Below are 15631 nucleotides of genomic sequence, written 5' to 3'. Positions count from 1 at the left end.
ATTGAGGGGCGTGATCATTCCCCTCTATTCGGCATTGGTGAAGCCTCATCTGGAGTACTGTGTTCAGTTTTGGGCCCCACACTACAAGAAGGATGTGGAAAAATTGGAAAGAGTCCAGTAGAGGGCAACAAAAATTATTAAGGGGCTGGAGCACGACTTATGAGGAGAGGCTGAGCGAACTGGGATTGTTTAGTTTGCAGAAGAGAAGAATGAGGGGGAATTTGATAGCTGCTTTCAACTACCTGAAAGGTGGTTCCAAAGAGGATGGATCTAGACTGTTCTCAGTGGTACCAGATGACAGAACAAGGAGTAATGGTCTCAAGTTGCAGTGGGGGAGGTTTAAGGCTGGATATTAGGAAAAACTTTTTCACTAGGAGGGTGGTGAAGCATTGGAATGGGTTACCTAGGGAGGTGGTGGAATCTCCTTCCTTAGAGGTTTTTAAGGTCAGGCTTGACAAAGCCCTGGCTGGGATGATTTAGTTGGGGATTGGTCCTGCTTTGAGCAGGGGATTGGACTAGATGACCTCCTGAGGTCCCTTCCAACCCTGATATTCTATGATTCCAATTTGTCCAGATCATTTTGAATTATAATCCTATCCTCCAAAGCACTTGCAACCCCTCCGAGCTTGGTATCATCCACAAACTTTATAAATGTACTCTCTATGCTATTATCTAAATCACTGATGAAGATATTGAACAGAACCGGACCCAGAACTGATCAATCATCATTAATAAAGTTACTTTAAATAGTGCAATAACCACTCAAAAACATAGTAAAACATCCGACCATTAAAATTTTATCCAAGTGTTCTATTTCACTATAATGTAAAATAAATATTACCAAAAAATAAAAATAAAACCTATATCATAAAATTGTATAAATAAGAATTAAAATAACCGTTAAAAAAGCACAAAAAGACAGGAATATAATGCAAATAAAAATATCGCGAACATAAAAAAGAAAAATAAGAGCCATGGAATGTAGGCCTGGCTTGACATGAGTAATTGGATGTGGGTGGGACCTCATTTCTTTGGAGACAGGATTAGGGAGTAGGTAAATGGGTCAGCAAGCTGGAAACAGACTTAATTAGCTAAGCTAAGTAACACCCAGAGAACCATTTTTACAATGGACGATATAACAATGGATAGGATAAGCCTGGAATGTAAGATGAGGGAAAGAATAAGTCGTGCACAGACAGCGCGTGCTGTACATAGATTGCTTCAAAGTGAATGAGTCAATCCCAGACGTGTGATGCAATGCATAGTGAATGCAATGTAATGTGTAAACATATACGAAGGAAGAGGTTTGCTGTGTAACTTTAGACGTATGGCACATCCTGTACCAACCCCTACACTTGAGTCTCATCAACTCAATGTAGCTTTGCTGCATGCCAGATAAAGGAACATGAGCAACGAGACTTGAGTCAAACTGAGATCTTGGGGAATCAAGTGGAAGAGGTCTTGGGGGAACACTACAACACTATAATAGAGGCTTAAACTAAATGCATGCCGCAAATTAAAAGACAAAAACAAAACAGAAAACAGAAAGAGGAACAAAAAACAAAAAAAAGACACCCTGACTAAACAGAGTAAAAGAGTTGGTCATCCTTTAAATATTGAAAGTCAAACCTAGGAAAATAGAATGGAGCATAAACTCTGGCAAGTCCAGTGTAAAAATACAATTAGGCAAGTCAAAACAGAATTTGAAGAGCAACTAATAAAAGACACAAAAAGTAACAGCTAAAAATTTTTAAACTATATCAGAAGCAGGAAGCCTGCCAAACAATCAGTGGGCCCACTGGATGATTGAGGTGCTAAAGGAGCACTTACGGAAGACAAGCGGTTATGGAGAAGCTAAATTTTCAAGATCTTCACTGCAAAGGATGTGAGGGAGATTCCCACACCTCAATCACCCTTTTTAGGTAACAAATCTGAGGATCTGTCCCCAACTGAGGTGTCAGTAAAGGAGGTTTGGGGATAAATTATACAGTAGTAAGTCACCAAGACCAGATGGTATTCACCCAAGAGTTCTGAAGGGACTCAACTATGAAATTACAGAACTACTAACTTGGGTATGTAACCTATCATTTAAATGAGCCTCTGTACCAAATGATGGAAGGATAGCTAATGTAATGTAATGCCAATTAAAAAAAAATGTCTCCAGAGGCGATCCTTGCAATTAATGGCTGGTAAGCCTAACTTCAGTACCAGGTAAACGGGTTGAAACTCTAGTAAAAAACCCAGAATTAGCAGACACATAGATGAACATGATGTGTTGTGAAAGAATCAACATGGCTTTTTTAAAGGGAAATCATGCTTCACCAATCTATTAGAACTCTCAGGCATGTGGACAAGGGTGATCCAGTGGATATAGTGTACTTGGATTTTTAGAAAGCCTTTGATGAAGTCCCTCACCACTGGTCTCAAGCAAACCAAGCAGTCATGGGATAAGACAGAAGGTCCTCTCATGGATCAATAACTGGCTAAAAGACAGGAAACAAGGGTAGGAATAAATGGACAATTTTCACATTGGAGAGAGGTAAATGTCAGGATTCCCCCAGGGATCTGTACTGGAACAAGTATTGTTCAACATGTTCATAAATGATCTGTAAAGGAGTGAATAGTGAGATGGCAAACTCTGCAGATGATAAAAAATTACTCAAGATAATTAAGTCCAAAGTTGACTGCAAAGAGTTACAAAGGGATCTGACAAAACTAGGTGACTAAGTAACAAAATACCAGATGAAATTTAATGTTGATAAGTGCAAAGTAAGGCATTTTGGAAAATATAATCCCCACTATACGTAAAAAATGATGGGATCTAAATTAGCTGTTACCATGTAAATATCATGGAGTCATTGTGGCCAGTTCTCTGAAAATATCTGTTCAATGTGCAGCAGCAGTCAAAAAAGCAAACAGAATGTTAGGAACCATTAGGAAAGGGATAGATAGTAAGACAGAAAATATAATGCTACTATATAAATCCATGGTACACCCACACATGGAATACTGAATGCAGTTCTGGTCACCCCATCTCAAAAAAGATATATTAAGAGTTGGAAAAAGTACAGAGAGGCGCAACAGAAATGATTAGGGGTATGGAACAACTTCCATACAAGGAGAGAGAAAAAAAGACTGGAACTTTTCATCTTAGAAAAGAGACGACTAAGAGGGGATATTATAGTTGTCTATAAAATCATAAATGGCGTGGAAAAAGTGAGTAGGGAAGTGTTATTTAGTCTTTCACAGTATACAAGAACTAGGGGTCACCCAATTAAATTAATAGGCAGCAGGTTTAAAACAAACATAAGGAAGTACTTCTTCATACAACGTACAATCAATCTGTGGGACTTGTTGCCAAGGGAAATTGTAAAGGCAAAAAGGATAACTGGGTTCAAAAAAAATTAGATAAGTTCATGGAGGAGAGGTCCATCAATGGCTATTAGCCAAGATGGTCAGACATACAACCCCATGTTCTGGGTGTCCCTAAACCTCGGACTATCAGAAGCTGGGAGTGAACAACTGGGAAGGATCATTCAATAAGTGCCCAATTCTGTTCATTCCCTCTGAAGCATCTGGCACCTGCCACTTTCAGAAGACAGGATACTGGGCTAAACTCTCCACTGATCTGATCCAGTACAGCCATTCTTATATTGTTTATACTATTCTGCACCACAGCTATGTGAAAATGATACATTTTGTTCATTCAAAGTTTCACACGCTAATTTTCATTATTTTGTGACTCAAGTTTTAGTTTCTAGTGAAATTCCCACAAAAATAATGATTTTCACATTAAAAAACAAGTAAAATTCTAAATTTCCTGCACTTCTTTAAAGAAATTTGACCTCTTTGCTCTAAACTAGGACAATCTTTCAGTGAAAAGGGGCCTAATTTCACTCAGAAATCTTTTTTCTTGGCTCTTTACACATACACCATAAAGAGAAGAACCACAGGATTTTGCAGGTTTTGCCACAAGTATGGGTCATTTTTGCAAATTTAAAGCAAAGTGGGGAAAACTCAGATTTTGAGGGTTTTTTGATTTTTCCACAAACTTCTACTATGCTGTAACTACTGCTGTTAATAATGGCCACTCTGCCCTTTGCTGACTAATAAGAAGCCGTCTGTTTCAATCTTCATACTTTCCAGGGAGGGGAGATTTACAGGAACAAGAGAGATGTGTACATTCAAGAGGGGATTACCAAAGAAGATTCACAGAAAAGGCACAGATTAGACCGAGACCCCACATCTAGATCCTGAATTTTGTGAGCCTGGGAAGTAAGGAGGGACCTGCGTCTGGCTATTCCTAGTGGGGAAGGTTGATATGAGGAATGCACTTGTGTCACAAGGGTAGAGTTAGACAATAGTTTGTGTGACCTGGCACTTGATGAGGAGGAAAGCAAAAATAGAAAACTGAGGGGGAAAGGGGTGGGGGGAGTCCAGTATTTTGAATGCCTACTGGCTGAATGACATATTGAATTTCATTTCCAGAATGAAGAGACTAGTACTTATATTTTGGGGTGGAGAGAGGTTTTAAAGAAACCTTGGTTTGGCTCAGTGCTTGGATATTTTGGATAAACTGCTTTTGTAGCTCTGAGCCAATACTTATCAGGTTTCAATTTCCAGCTGAAGCTATGACTGTTGCTATGAAAACTAATGTGTGACTATATTCCAAAAAACAAAGTGATGGAAAAGATGCCATTGAAATGTAACAAATATATGCAACAATGCTAGGAGTAAAAATTGCAATATATTAGCCTGTATCGTAACCATGTTTCTTTCTTTCTGTAAGTGAAGAGACATACACAGCAACCCACTACCTTAATACAGCACTGCCTAACCAGAAGACAGAGGATTTTAGTATTTATGAATTTCTTATTTCTAAGGCATTTAAGAGCAATATATTTATGTATACCTCAAAACATGGAATAAATGTTTTAAAGAATTATCTTCAATATGGGCACTATAACATTGGTAGGACTAACTTGGGTTATTTTTATGATAACTGGAATCCAGCACCCCACAAACCCTGCACATTTTTGCTGGTGTGAATTGTAGATGCAGAATATTTGGAGAGGGAATAACATTTTTCAATTTAGATACAAAATAAATATCAAAATATCTAGACGGGAATCTTCATCATCAAAGCAGTGTCCAACAATAGGTAAAGGGACACTGCCAACTTGAAATCTAATCAGTTTCTTAAATTAAGTCGTTGTTTCAAGTAAACACACCTCTTCTCTCCCCCACCCCCTATATATACTCTCCCTACCAATTTTCGTGGAGGTTTTTACAGTTACATTTTCTTATTTCAAAATGTTTGTGTGAAAGATCAAGGCAACATCAGGGAAACTGACTTAGGCCCCAAACCAGCAAACTTTTTACATATGCATTTAAACTTTCAGCATGTGAATAAGATGACTGGAACTACTCACATGCTTAACATTAAGTATGTTTGTAAGTGATGGCAGAATCAGGGTCTAACTGATTACACCTGGGAAGAGTGAAACAGATAAAGCATTGTCAAATGTACAATTGAAAAAACACCTCTAAACACTTTCAATTATGGTAATCTTGGGCATTAGTTGCAAAACTAACTGCAGAAATTAGGGCTGGCATGTGATTTTCATGTGGACAGTGTTGCTTTATTGGCCTGTTGGCATCTTTTGCATTGTTTTGCTTTAATCTAACTTTAAAATGTTGGATTTATTTGATAAAAAGGACATTTTGTAAATTTCACAGTTTTAAAAATAGCTCCTGAGGATGTACTTTTTGTCAATATTTGCAACTTCAACAATATATGCAAAAGACTCTAGGAAGTGAGATCATCTGCCCAAAACAGGCACCAATTGATATATGGGGTCTTTTTTAAAGGGAGGGTGGGTTTAGAAATGATCTTGCTTGAGGAATCTAAAGTTTCCTCTTAGAAACACTGACCACCTCTCCCTTGTAATTAAAACAAGTGTGAAAAGAAAAATAATGGTTTAACATGTCTGTATTAAAGTGACAGCTAAAAATGGGATGATGTATCATTTCACAGACTGTTCTGTACTCCTAATGTCTGTGTAATAATAATTTGAGCTGTAGATCCCGAAAGTACATAGGAAACTAGACATTTGTGAAGAGTCGGCCGTTAATGCAAGAACCATATGAGAGAATCTCTGGCAAATACTTAATAAAATTACCTAATTGGGGAACTACTCGAAACTAAAATATCTTCTAGAAAAATGCAAGTGGGTTAATACTAATAAAATTTAAATGACGGCAAAAATGCTATTTTGAAAGATGTATCAAAGATATCCAAGATGGAGCAGATTGTCTATCTGGTAGAAACAGTTGCATATGAACAGGTAAACTATAGAAAATAAATTAGACAAATCTGAAAGGTTTTGGAACCCATTTTTGAACCATTCTTGCTGAAAATCCATGGGCTAGGATCATAGATTGTTTTATTGTGTGTATCTTCACTGTGGTAAGTCGATGGCTGACGCTCCCCCATCGACACTGCTTCCGCTTCTCACTCTGGTGGAATACCGGAGTTGATGGGAGAGCGCTCGGGGGTCGATTTATCGCGTCTCGACTAGATACGATAAATCAATCCTTGCCGGATCGATCGCTACCCACCAGAAGACATACCCTTACACAGCAAGAAGAGGAGTTCTCCCGTCAAGGTAGTTAATCCACCTTCCCAAGAGGCAATAGCTAGGTTGACAGAAGATATGTTGATCTTGCACTGTCTACATGGGAACTTAGGTCATCTTAACTACGTCACTCAGGGGTGTCGATTTTTCACACTCCTGAGCAATGTAGCTGTGTCTATCTAATTTTCTAGTGTAGACCGCCCCTTAGATTGAAAGCTCTTTGGAACAGGGGCTCTCTCTTTGGTTTGTGTTTGTACAGCACCTAGCACAATGGAGTCCTCCTGGTCCATGTTTGGGGCTCCTAAGCACTATGCTAACATAAATAAATAATAAAGGGATGGGGAGGAGAATGAGGAGGAGGAAGCCATGTTTACCAAAATTTAGTAAATTGAATACAACCTTGATTACAATACAGATTTAATATTAATGATTTTCAAAAAAAATGTTTTCCAGGAATTTATAGTCAGCCTGTTTTAATGCACACAAGCAAGAAGCTGAATACAATGTCTGTATCCTAATGTCTTTTTCCTATTAGCACTGCAGGGTTGGAGAAAAGTGGTAAGAAATAATTCAGGCTATGGCTACACTTGCACTTCAAAGCGCTGCTGCGGCAGCGCTTTGAAGCGCTAAGTGTAGTCAAAGCGCCAGCGCTGGGAGAGAGCTCTCCCAGCGCTGTCCGTACTCCACCTCCCTGTGGGGAATAACGGACAGCTTTGACCACACTGGCGCTTTGCAGCGCCACAATTTGCAGCGCTGGAGAGGGTGTGTTTTCACACCCTGCTGCAACGCTGCAAATTTGCAAGTGTAGCCATGGCCTCAGTGTTTGGAGGGAGAGGTAGGGTAGTGATTTCACACACACTTTTTGTTTCACACCAGATACAAAAATAATTTGGCAAGATCAGAAGCTTTTTAACCACTGTGTACCAGATGCTGTACAAGAGATACACACACACACACTTTTCCCCTGGATTAGAAAGGGGTCCCCAGTGTCCTTGTAAGAGCAATATGGATCTCCCCATATGGTCTTTCCTGCTTTACCTTCTCCCACCTCATACCACACTAAGGGAGAGGAGGTGGGCTTCAAAGCCCGAGCTCCAGCTCGAGCTGCAACTTCAAGGCGCTGTCTACTTAGCTATTTTTAGAGCACTAGCGGAAACCCCACAAGTCTGAGTCTGTTGACCCAGGCTGGAAGGGTTACTGCCATGGGCTGTGTAGATGTACCCAGAGGCTGCATCTATACTGACAAGGAGTGTACACTAGTATGTGTACACACACCAAGTAGTCTCCATTTCCAACTAGACAACTCCAAAGGAAACTCACACCACCACAGTTTGTCTTGTCCTCTAGAACTGGACTGAAACTAACTCATTGTACATAGAGCAAATGACCATTCTAAAGTAATGGCTAAGAGCAGAGGTTCCCAAACTTCTTCACAGTATGGGCTAGGTCTTAGCAGAAAGAGTCCCTCAGGAACACCTCTGCTCTCATTCACAATTAATTGCACAGATCTCTTTTCTTTCCCCTGGCCATCAATAGCATCCTTATTGCCACTACAGCAGTTGTTTACGTGGAAAATTGATCCCAGAAAATATTTAATAAATTTTTAGCTGACTTTTAATGCTGTTTGGCAGACAGAAGCAAGGAGAAAGAGCAAACAGCATGTGACCACCCACCTCTCCATGGCTCCCATAAACTAATGGTGATCCACAGACCACAGTTTCAGAAATCAATGCCTTAATACTAGACCGGAACGAGCAAGAGAGGTAAAACACATCACCAATTCCCTGTAGCATTCAGTTCCCAATTCTGTTCTTAACAGCAATTGGATAACAACAAGGAAATGTAATATTAGGGCTGCCAACCTATCCATAAATCACTCTTTTGTATCTTGCAAAACGTGTGATAAAAAGATCACATACAGCAAAGACCTATGCAATAGCTTGACACAGGCACGGAGACTTGAACTACTCTCTCCTTCCTTACAAGTGGTCCTTTCAGGACAGTGCTGATGTACATTGGCAGGGCAATGTGGAGAAGCTTGCATTGCCACGGCCTTTTCTGTGGATGAATGGCACACGTCAGTCTCCAGGATTCTTAAAATCTGTTTTACAGGAGTATTTTTTTAAATACTTTGATAAAGACATATAGCACACATGAAGACAGACAAAAAGGTTCATTGACTATAATTCAGAGATTTATAAGCCCCAAAGAGACAATTGTGATTATCTGGTCCAACCTCCTGTATAAATACAAGCCATAGAACTTCCCTGAATTAATTTCTGTCTGAACTTGAGCATGTATTTTAAAAACATCCCATCTTGATTTTAAAATTGCCAGTGATGGTGAATCTACCATCACTGTAGTTCCAAAGTTTAATTACCTCACTGGTTAAAAAAATGTTCCCTATTTCTAGTATGACTTTGTCTAACTTCAGGATCTTATTGTACCTTGGTCTGCTAGAGTGAAATGCCCTCTATTATCAAATTTCAAATTAGATTATTGTCAAATATCTGTTCCCCATATAGGTACTTATAGACCGTGAACAAGCCACCCTTTAACCTTCTCTTTGTCAAATTAAACAGATTGAGTCTATAAACCATGTTTTCCTTTAATCATTTTTGTGGCTCTTCTCTAAACCCTCTCCAAGTTATTGACAGCAAAATGCATCATTTACTTCAGTGATAAAAGGGTCACAACTTGGAAAGGAAATTGTGTTTGATGGCCTCATCATAATCTCAAATAGATCCTTATCAAAGTCACAGAACCACAAAAGACTTTAGTGCTATGATTGACAATCTACTCAACAGAGGTGAGTCCCAGTTCTGGAGGTACATACTGTATGTCAGTGTGGAGGTGGACTGGAAGAGCTGGGTGGGAAAGCTTGCAGTCAGTTATTGCCACGGATATCAGTCTCTTACTTTCACATGCACTAAATACATCTACTAAATTTAACGAAAGAAACAATATTTAAATGTTCAGGCATTGTCTGTGTCAGCATGGAAAACATGAGCTCACATCCAAACACCTCTCAAAAGACTGAACTTCACGGCAAAGAAAATATGTGAGCTCAAACCTTATAATCAAAGAGATTTCTATTAGGAGAGTAAACAAAGAGCGGAAGGAAGGGTGGAGCATCAGCACTGTAGATCTGCAATTTGACACAGAAGGGCATTGCTATAAGGAAGTGTCATACATGCAGCAGTATTTCAGTAACAATTAAACCTCTAGCAGTACTTACTTTTTCGGTTATACACTGGTAGACAGCATGTAACAAGTTAATCATAAGGAAAAAATAAATCAAATCACCTCCGTCAGTACAATGAACACAATGCAATCCACTTAAATGCTAAGAGGTGGAACTGAGTAGATCATTGTTGAAGTATTGTTTTGCATCAGTCTACTGCATTTCTAAAAATATTCTCCATATATAATCTATAAAATATATTGTTAAACCATAGGTACTTTCATTGATAAAAATACAATTGTTCTAGCATAGTTCAGTAAAAGAGTTCACCTAGTCAGCCATCGAAATCCATTCAGCTTTAATTCTGTCGTATTTTTCCTAGCATAATTCAACAACTTCTGGAAAATTCAAGATCAAGAGGGTAGAAATCCTCAATTTCTTTCTGCTCCTTATAAAGGAAACTCAGACAGCTACATTCTTACCTAAACTGCAACCTACAGAGAAGACATAAATTGTATGATGCTGCACTGTGATTCTCAATAGGATTAAAAAAAATGATTAACCCATTTAAATGCACAGCCTCACTGGCTGGAGAAACTGACAGTTAGGTATATCTCTAGATTACTAAATCAAATGAAATGATCAAAGGGCTACACTAACTGCAGCGTCTGCCAACAGTACCTGTTTAATACAGTTAATGCAGCAACATGTTGCTAACCTTCAGTATTACCCAACTAACCCAAGTGAATTTTAAAAGTTGCTGCAAGATGATTTAATCACTCCCTAAAATGTGTGTTGTCACACATGCTTCCTTAATGCTATACCACAGGGAGGTTTACCAGTAAGTTACCACTAGTTCTCTTTCTCCTGCCTACCTAATTACTATTACACAGTCAGATTACAGCTGTCAGTATACCACTAAAATTAAACAGATTTTCCATCATGGAACTGGGTGGCATGGAAAACAGAACACTTCTGATCCACAGAGAAGTTGAACTCAAAAGCAGGTATTTTCCTGCACTGAGAAATATTCAACATGGGTTGAGCTACCTAGTAGGTATGTAATTGCAAAGAAGCCAATTCGCATGAACACTGAATGATCTCTGACATCTAGAAAGAGCATGGTCTGGTACCCACTGATGAGACAGATAACCCAATTGCCTACCCCACATCCCAGTTGTGAATAATAAAGGTTTTAGTTCTTTCTCAACTTTTCCCTTGATAAGGATTTTAATAAGGGACACTCCAACAACCTAGGCTCAAAGTCTAAAGAAAAATGAGATACTTATGAACATATTTCAGGTGTAAGCATGTGTGATGTAAATACAATATCATGAAGCTCAGATTATAGACAATATTGTCTATGCTAAAGAAGTTAACACATGATACATTTCTGGCACTATTATCATCTTTGGCTCTCTCTTCAGGGTGTTTGTCCCACATTTCACCCTTGTCAGGTTAAGAGAGAGGCTTATAAAAGTAATAATAAAATATGGCTCTTCTAAAATGTACTGTTATTTTTCAGGAACTTTGAAAATTTCTCAGGGGAGAGCTGGACAGTTGTGTTAGTTCTGCAAGGGAAAGATATTCAAAAATAAACTTTGTATGGATTTGAAGCCAAAAACCTGAGCACTCCGCTTCTTGGATTTCATACCCACTTGGTTTAGAGGGTTGTGTGCTATGGCTATGCATAATTCCCAGCCACATTCCAGTATAATACTTTTATATGAAAATGCATCCTCAGTCAGATCATTTTTATTGCTATGGGTACAGATCTTAGAAAAGGCAACCCCTACTGAGAGCTCCTGAGAGTAAAAGTTCTTGGCAAAGGGAAGAGGCATGAACTCAGAAGAAGGTGACTAATTAACAACAATGAACTAAGGGCTGGACTACATGCAGAGTTGCACTGCTTTAACTTAAAGTTTCTTTTTAAACTCATTTGGCACCAGCAACTCTTAGTTCGGTTTAAACCAAGCTTATTTTAGTTTATCTTGTACAGATTAGGAACGGATATAAACTAAACCAAAAATAAGCCAGTCTTAAAACAGAAAAAAAAACACACAGAGCATCCATTCTTGTATCAGCTTAACTAAACCAGTACAAGTTTGTGTGCAGGGAACCCTTAATCTTCAAGCTTCAAATATATGATGGGGCTGGGAGGGGAAGGAGAGCAAGAAAAGGATATTAGTTCAACCATCCTCCTCCACCAACATATTAAAGAGCACATCAAACCTTCAGAATGATCCCCCTCTATGCACTAGAGCTACATGCACAAGTGACATACTAAATACCCACCGCTCTGCAGACAGCCTGTGTTTGCCTGAGTGCATTTGCAGAGTACACGCAATTGCTAACACAGATGTTCCCAACCCACTTTATGAGGTCAACTGTCTGTAAGACCAAGTTGCCACCACCCAGCACTTTGGAACAACAGGACCAGCAGAGAGGGATCTGCGGGTGGCTGGAGACACATCAATCAGCAACACCTCCCCCCCCCCATGACAAAAACAGCACACCCGCACTAAAGCCTCCTGTTTCTGGAGAGTGACTGGGTGGGGGCGGGGGGGAGGACAGGGCAGGGATGAGAGGCAGACGGGGGGCAGGTAGTGTCACGGGAGCGGGGGCGCGAGGTGGAAGGGCAGTTTGGGAAAAGGGGGCCGGGCTAGCGGCTGAGGGAAAGGAGCAAAGAGCTGCTCCCCACCTCCCCCCCCAACAGCGCCCAGGGCTGTGGAGGCAAAGGAGCGCGGCGCTGGCTGGGGCAGCCGCAAAGGGCAGGGGGGCTGCGCTCCCGCCCCCGCCCCGCGCGCCCTCCAGGCGGCCCCGGCCGCGACACGGGGCAGCCGGGCGCGCTGACAAGCACGAGGGAGGGCGGCTGCGTTTCCTCTTCCTCAGCGCGATGTCAGCCGCTTCCCCCTTCCCCAGCCGCCCCCAGCACAGCCGGGGCCACGCTCCCCGAGGCGGGCCCGGCAACGAAGCGAAGGGGGCACGTCTCCCGCCCCTCCCCGGCCAGGTGCGGGCTCTCCTCCTGCAGCCGCCTGCCACCCCCTCCTCCCACCGCGCCGCCCCCACCCCAAACCCTGCCCGCGCCCCAGCGGCATCTCCACCTTGGCCCCTTCCCCCCGGCCCCTCCAGCGTCCACAGCAACGTGCCCCCCCCCACCGCACTGCCAGGGGCACCCCCCCGCCGCAGCGCCCCCCCCAGCACCCTTCTCCCTGCTCAGCGCACCGTGCATCCCCCCCACCAGACCTGCCCAAACGGAAACGAAAGTACCTTAAAAACCCAGGCACCACCTTCACCCCCAGCAGCCAAGTGCAGAGTGGAGCCGGGGTGAAGTTTGCTGCCCTACTGCAGAGAGCGCCAGGCAGCTCCGCCGCTTCCTTTCCCCAGCCCGCGCCTCTCCCACCATTGAAGTTGAGCTTTTTACCGCTGCTGTTTTGGTGTTTCTGACTCTATCCCATCATCAGACTCAAACACACACTCTGCTGCTGCTGCTCTCACTTCCTCTTCCTTCCTCCTGCTGGCCACACACCCAATTTGCATCTGCAAGAAGCCCCAAGATAATCTGCGAAGTATCTCTGAAGGAATGGTGAGTATTTACCAGCACCTGCAAAATAGGGGACAAACAATTGTATGCAGCTTTTACTTTATTCATTTAATCCTTTGGATTTTACAATCTACATTTTTCCATGCTATGATTATATGTCTCTTCCTACTATCTCCATTTTGTGTATTAAAAAACCATACAGAATAAAAAAGAGAAACTCAGTACTTTTCCTCTAGCACCATTTTAAAGAGGCTTTTCATTGTCTCTGTCCCTGATGAATGATCCATGCCCTGCAAGCAGCAGTGCAGAAGGGGAGCAGTACTGCAATCCTCCCTACAAATAAGTTGTGATACCCCTTCCCCCCCCTCCCGATTCCTTGTTGGGTCAGGACCCCTACAATTACAACACTCTAACACTTCAGATTTAAATAGCTGAAAACAGAAATTTACAAATCTAAAAATCCTATGACAGTGAAATTGACCAAAATGGACTATGAATTTGGTAGGGCCCTAATTATCACTCAGAACCAGAACTGTCCCTAGGGTACGGCGAATTGGGGCAACCTCCACGGGCCCCGTGCTTTGGGGGGCCCAGCACTACATGAGGAGGTGGGCAGAGAGGTGAGGTGGGAGAGGGTGGTGAGGAGGAGCCCCCCTACCAACCTGCCTGTCAATCAGCACCTCCCCCAGCTGTTTCATGGTGTCTGGAGGCACTAGGGGGAGGGGGAAGGTGCCAAGGGCACAGCGTGCTCGGGGATGGGGCAGAATTGAGCAGGGAAGAGGTGGGGCAGAGGCAGGAGCAGGGCCTTGGGGGAAGGAGTGGAGTGGTGGCAGGGCCTGGGCGGCTGCTGGGAGAGCGTAAAACTTGATCCATGACCACCTAGCAACCTCTCAGCTGTCTCTATGTTGAACACAATTTCCAGTTAAAAAAGGATAAGCAGGATTCAGATCATCCTGCTACTTAGCACAAACTCCTACAGCATGAATCATAGAATATCAGGATTGGAAGGGACCTCAGGAGTCATCTAGTCCAACCCCCTGCTCAAAGCAAGACCAATTCCCAACTAAATCATCCCAGCCAGGGCTTTGTCAAGCCTGAGTTTAAAAACCTCTAAGGAAGGAGATTCCACCACCTCCCTAGGTAACCCATTCCAATGCTTAGGTAACCCATTCCAGTGAGCTAAAAGGAGAAATCTTCAATGTTCAGCAAATATGACACACAGATCTGTAGTTCAGATTCCAACCAGGAGAGGGCAGTAGCACTCATATGCATTATGATGTATTTTAATCAAGAGATTAGTAATTTTGAGTGCCCAATTTAAGGGACCTTAACCCAGCCTGATTGTCTGGAAGTGCTGAGCTCTCACTGTCTTTAGACCTCCCAAAAACTGAGGCACCCAAAATCACTAATAACTTTTGAAATCTTAGGTTATATCTATTTCAATACATATTTACAAAACTCATCCTCAAATATCAGGGGTTCTCAGGAGCTCAGATCTTGCTTTAGAATCCAGAGGTCACCTAAGAATTTCACATTAGTTCCTGTTAGAACTAGTATAATATTTGTTAATTATTTGTATAATAACGTTTATTATTTGTCAATTATTATTTGAGGAAAAATGCTAACGTTTGCAGCAAATGCTGGTGCCAATACTACAAAACCTATGTATGGGAATACTTCACTTAAATTAATAGTACCATTTATTTCACTTGTATAAAATTGCTTGCAGGCTTGGACCCTACAATCACAGTGCTATTGCACTACACAGCTAATGTTTATTTGCACCATTGTCCTTGAAAGAATCGCACCATTTTAGGCCCTCTACATCAACTAGAGAAGATGGCGGCCTGTCCTTTGGAGTAGGAAGTTTTACGCTCACTGTTACTATGAAGTTCTGAGTGATCATTGGTGCCCTACCAAATTCACAGACTATTTTGGTCAATTTCACAGTCATAAATTTGTAAATTTCATGATTTCAGCTATTTAAATCTGAAGTATCATAGTGTTGTAATTGTAGGGGTCCTGACCCAAAAAGGAATTGTGAGGGGGTTGCCAGGTTATTGTAGGGAGGGTTGTGGTACTGCTCCCCTTACTTCTATGCTGCTGTCTGCAGAGCTGGCCCCTCAGTCAGCCACTGCCACTCTCCAGCCACCCAGCTCTGAAGGCAGCGGCACAGAAGTAAGGGTAGCATGGTATGGTATTGCCATGCTTACTTCTGCACTGTTGCTGGCATGATGCTGCCTTCAGAGCTGGGCGCTTGGCCAA

At 41.8% G+C, this 15631-nt stretch overlaps 1 protein-coding gene across 3 annotated transcripts in view; it reads right to left on the bottom strand.

The window, feature by feature from the left end:
* ELMO1 (engulfment and cell motility 1) overlaps positions 1 to 13351 on the bottom strand; it is a 459394-nt gene extending 446043 nt beyond the window's left edge. Inside the window, exon 1 of one of the 3 annotated variants that reach the window (XM_045005400.1) lies at positions 13247 to 13351. The gene's annotated coding sequence lies outside the window, so the exon portion shown is untranslated. Of the gene's footprint in view, positions 1 to 12117; positions 12134 to 13092; positions 13226 to 13246 lie in introns of those variants that run through there. The other 2 variants (XM_045005399.1, XM_045005401.1) reach the window with 2 other exon arrangements.
* Between the last annotated feature and the right edge of the window lie 2280 nt (positions 13352 to 15631).

This window comes from Mauremys mutica, chromosome 2, assembly GCF_020497125.1.
Source record: "Mauremys mutica isolate MM-2020 ecotype Southern chromosome 2, ASM2049712v1, whole genome shotgun sequence".
Lineage (NCBI taxonomy): Eukaryota > Metazoa > Chordata > Testudines > Geoemydidae > Mauremys > Mauremys mutica.
Note: the sequence above shows the minus strand (reverse complement) of the source record. Positions and strands in the feature narration are given on the sequence as shown.